Genomic DNA, 5652 nt, shown 5'->3' on the forward strand with positions numbered 1-5652 from the left:
TGATGAATACTCTGTTCCCGTGTTTATTGTGTTGTGTATGATGACTGAATAGTGTACATTGTATGATAAATCCACTATACGCGTGTATAGTTTATGGCGTATCTTAGCCCCCTTTTTTTAGTACGTAGTTCATACATGGTGTCAGTGAGTATATTCTCATGTATTATTTACTGTAGATAAATGGCCGAGGTGTATGGGGGAATGCATACAAGCAGGGGGAGGCGCGGTTACCAGCTGTTCCTCCCACGTACAACAGCCAAAATGGGTATTTGCTGACCTAAAGCCATGAGCTCAAGGCTCTTAAAAATACATTAGTTATCCCACGCAAAACGTTGTATTTTTTTTTTTTTTGTTTTTTTACTGAATCTGCCAATCCGTTAAAACTGCAACGTATTTTGAAAATTCAAACACCGTGACGGTTAGCCTTCACCGGCCTTGACAGGTTATGTGGGCTACTATTAAGTTCGTACGTGTCATGTTGGGGGGGAATAGTTGTGTGTGACCCTAACACCAGCTCCCACAGCAAGCGAAGCCCCCTCCTCCCCCCCACAAGCAAGCTCCCTCCCCCCCCCCCCCCCCACACACACACGGAGTGAAAGGGAAGCGACGACGTTTCGGTCCGTCCTGGAGCCCTCATCACCTCCAGAATGGACCGAAACGTCTATTGGTGTCAAAATCTTCACCCCACGTTATTATGACGTGTGTGTGTGTGTGTGTGTGTGTGTGTGTGTGTGTGTGTGTGTGTGTGTGTGTGTGTGTGTGTGTGTGTGTGTGTGTGTGTGTGTGCGCGCGCGCGCGTGTGTGCGTGCGTGCGTGCGTGCGTGCGTGCATGCGTGCGTGCATGCGTGCGTGCGTGCAGAATAGTCTTCCCCAGACCTCGACCAACAGACCAGAGACGCAGCTCGAGTGAATGACGGCAGCTAAGGCCCCTAACTCTAACATTATTCACGAATATACTTATTCAGGCAACAAAAGGGGAGATGAATGGATGAATAAGTTTAATCAAGCGGGTGAGATAGGATCATTATCACCCACTCGGTCACTCGGCTAGTGAATAACTGTAGCACGAGGGGGGGGGGGGAGGGGACTACGGAGGTGCTGCAGATAGCACAATGCACAATGCTCTGCAATATGCAAATGAATAATCAATGCACACTCATAAATTCGAGATACACTGCAACACACCCCGGGTGTCACCAACGGCCATTGGTACAGTGAGCAGGGTGTACAGTGTACGGTGAGCAGGGTGTACAGTGTACGGTGGAGAAGGGTGTACAGTGTACGGGTGAGCAGGGTGTACAGTGTAGGGTCGAGCAGGGTGTACTGTGTACGGGTGAGCAGGGTGTACAGTGTACGGTGGAGCAGGGTGTACAGTGTAGGGTCGAGCAGGGTGTACAGTGTACGGTGGAACAGGGTGTACAGTATACGGTGAGCAGGGTGTACAGTGTACGGTGAGCAGGGTGTACAGTGTACGGTGAGCAGGGTGTACAGTGTACGGTGAGCAGGGTGTACAGTGTACGGTGAGCAGGGTGTACAGTGTACGGTGAGCAGGGTGTACAGTGTACGGTGAGCAGGGTGTACAGTGTACGGTGAGCAGGGTGTACAGTGTACGGTGAGCAGGGTGTACAGTGTACGGTGAGCAGGGTGTACAGTGTACGGTCGAGCAGGGTGTACTGTGTACGGGTGAGCAGGGTGTACAGTGTACGGTGGAGCAGGGTGTACAGTGTACGGTGGAGCAGGGTGTACAGTGTACGGTGGAGCAGGGTGTACAGTATACGGTGAGCAGGGTGTACAGTGTACGGTGAGCAGGGTGTACAGTGTACGGTGGAACAGGGTGTACAGTGTAGGGTCGAGCAGGGTGTACAGTGTACGGTGAGCAGGGTGTACAGTGTACGGTGAGCAGGGTGTACAGTGTACGGTGGAACAGGGTGTACAGTGTAGGGTCGAGCAGGGTGTACAGTGTACGGTGGAGCAGGGTGTACAGTGTACGGTGGAGCAGGGTGTACAGTGTACGGTCGAGCAGGGTGTACTGTGTACGGGTGAGCAGGGTGTACAGTGTACGGTGGAGCAGGGTGTACAGTGTACGGTGGAGCAGGGTGTACAGTGTAGGGTCGAGCAGGGTGTACTGTGTACGGGTGAGCAGGGTGTACAGTGTACGGTGAGCAGGGTGTACAGTGTACGGTGGAGCAGGGTGTACAGTGTACGGTGGAGCAGGGTGTACAGTGTACGGTGGAGCAGGGTGTACAGTGTACGGGTGAGCAGGGTGTACAGTGTACGGTGAGCAGGGTGTACAGTGTAGGGTCGAGCAGGGTGTACAGTGTACGGTGGAGCAGGGTGTACAGTGTACGGTGAGCAGGGTGTACAGTGTAGGGTCGAGCAGGGTGTACAGTGTACGGTGGAGCAGGGTGTACAGTGTAGGGTCGAGCAGGGTGTACAGTGTAGGGTCGAGCAGGGTGTACAGTGTAGGGTCGAGCAGGGTGTACAGTGTACGGTGAGCAGGGTGTACAGTGTAGGGTCGAGCAGGGTGTACAGTGTAGGGTCGAGCAGGGTGTACAGTGTACGGTGAGCAGGGTGTACAGTGTAGGGTCGAGCAGGGTGTACAGTGTAGGGTCGAGCAGGGTGTACAGTGTAGGGTCGAGCAGGGTGTACAGTGTAGGGTCGAGCAGGGTGTACAGTGTAGGGTCGAGCAGGGTGTACAGTGTGTATTGAGAACACTGTGCATTGAATGTACTGTGCATACATTCAATGGTTATTGAATGTGAGTTAGTATAAGAAAACGGTAATTATATTCACCTGGCGAGGTTTGAACAGTGTATTAGACTTTTTACTGTAAGGAGGAGTTAAGTCCATAAGAATATTGCAATGGCCCCTACGACAGCTCCATCACACACTCATTATATATATATAATATGCACTAACTTGCTTTTAAACCGGAAGTTTGACGTATAGAACTTTAGACACACACCCACCAGAGGACTTGAACCCTAGCCATCAGGATGGCAGGTACACACTTGTATCCACTACACCATACTCAGAGCCCTTAAAAGAGGTGGGAATTCCGGGGTATTTAACTTCCCAGATATCCCATCCTCTCCAGGCAATGAGACAGTGAGGGATCATTGACGTTTTCCATCAAGACCTGTTATATGGGAGAACACGGTGCTCATGCTTTAATGCACTAACTTGCTTTTAAACCGCAAGTTTGAAGTATAGAACTTTAGACACACTCACCAGGGGACTTGAGCCCCTGGCCATCAGGATGGCAGGTACGCACTTGCATGGTCTGAGTATGTTGTAGTGGATACAAGCGCGTACCTGCCATCCTGATGGCCAGGGTTCAAGTCCCCTGGTGGGTGTCTAAAGCTCTATACATCAAACTTCCGGTTTGAAAGCAAGTTAGTACATTATATATATATATATATGTCGTACCTAATAGCCAGAACTCACTTCTCAGCCTACTATTCAAGGCCCGATTTGCCTAATAAGCCAAGTTTTCCTGAATTAATATATTTACTATAATTTTTTTCTTATAAAATGATAAAGCAACCCTTTTCTCTATGTATGAGGTCAATTTTTTTTTATTGGAGTTAAAATTAACGTAGATATATGACCGAACCTAACCAACCCTACCTAACCTAACCTAACCTATATTTATAGGTAAGGTTAGGTTAGGTAGCCAAAAAAAGCTAGGTTAGGTTAGGTTAGGTAGGTTAGGTAGACGAAAAAACATTAATTCATGAAAACTTGGCTTATTAGGCAAATCGGGCCTTGAATAGTAGGCTGAGAAGTGCGTTCTGGCTATTAGGTACGACATATATATATATATATATATATATATATATATATATATATATATATATATATATATATATATATATATATATATATATATATATATATATAATATATATATATATATATAATATATATATATATATATATATATATATATATAATATATATATATATATATAATATATATATATATATATATATATATAATATATATATATATATAATATATATATATATATATAATATATATATATATATATAATATATATATATATATATAATATATATATATATATATATATATATATATATATATATATATATATATATATATATATATATAATGTCGTACCTAGTAGCCAGAACTCACTTTTCAGCCTACTATGCAAGGCCCAATTTGCCTAATAAGCCAAGTTTTCATGAATTGTTTTTCGACTACCTAACCTACCTAACCTAACCTACCTTTTTCGGCTACCTAACCTATAAAGATAGGTTAGGTTAGGTTAGGTAGGGTTGGTTAGGTTCGGTCATATATCTACGTTAATTTTAACTCAAATAAAAAAAATGACCTCATACATAATGAAATGGGTAGCTTTATCATTTCATAAGAAAATAATTAGAGAAAATATATTAATTCATGAAAACTTGGCTTATTAGGCAAATCGGGCCTTGCATAGTAGGCTGAGAAGTGCGTTCTGGCTACTAGGTACGACATATATATATATATATATATATATATATATATATATATATATATATATATATATATATATATATATATATATATATATATATATATAGAAAATGTAATTTTGTTTAAAACTTTAAAACTAACTAACTAACGTAGGTATATGACCCAACCTCCCCTACCCTACCTAACGTGGAACCTATCTTTACCTAACTTAAACTAACATAACTAAGTCAGTAATTTATGTTCTTATTATAATATAATATTAATGATTCAAATACACTAATTAGAAACAATTTATTGAAAATAAAGAAAATTACTCGGCCTATTAGGCAAATTAGGCCTTGCATAGTATGCCGAGAAGTGCATTCTGGCTACTATGTACGACATATATATATTTATATATCTGCATATATGCAACAATGATCACAAAAACTCTGATCCAAGTATGCGGAAAAACCACAGGTGCAAAATAAAGTATGCTAAACGCGTTTTCGGCTTAAATCGTCTCCATCAGTGCAAAGAAGAATGAATATTCTACTTTCTACTTTGTTCTAAAACACTTCATTCTACTTTGCTCTGATGAAGGCGATTTAAGCCGAAAACGCGTTTAGCATTCTCTATTTTTCACATATGATTTTTCTGCATATATATATTGTTGAATATGACCGAAAGGGTAAGATTAATAATTCTAACACGAATCTTCTCAATATTTCTTACGTTCTTCTTCAACGTCGAGGATAATTGATAAAGTAACTCTGCAAAATTAATTCATTTTATTCCTGGTCTGACTCCTGATTTATTACTGAAACCCGCCATATACTGCAGGTATGTTGACATTTGTATGCAGGTACCTGATGTCAGACGTCTGCAGGAGGTTAAGGAGCCATTTGAGCAGAATTCTGTGTTAAGTTTCACGTACAAGATGGAGAATGATAAGACGCTGCCTTTTCTAGATGTAACAGTCACAGAAAGAAGCGGAGGCATCCACACTGCAGTCTGCACTAAGGAAACAATCATATAGGAATGTGCCTCAATGCCAACAGTGACTGCCCAGACAGGTACAGGAGGAGTGTTGTCAACGCTTATGTCGACCGGGCACTCAGCCACAGCTCAGGATGGAAGGAAGTCGATGAAGAACTCTGTAGGGTAAAGCAGGTCCTAGTCAA

This window comes from Procambarus clarkii, chromosome 1 (genome assembly GCF_040958095.1).
Source record: "Procambarus clarkii isolate CNS0578487 chromosome 1, FALCON_Pclarkii_2.0, whole genome shotgun sequence".
In the NCBI taxonomy this organism is placed as follows: Eukaryota; Metazoa; Arthropoda; class Malacostraca; order Decapoda; family Cambaridae; genus Procambarus; species Procambarus clarkii.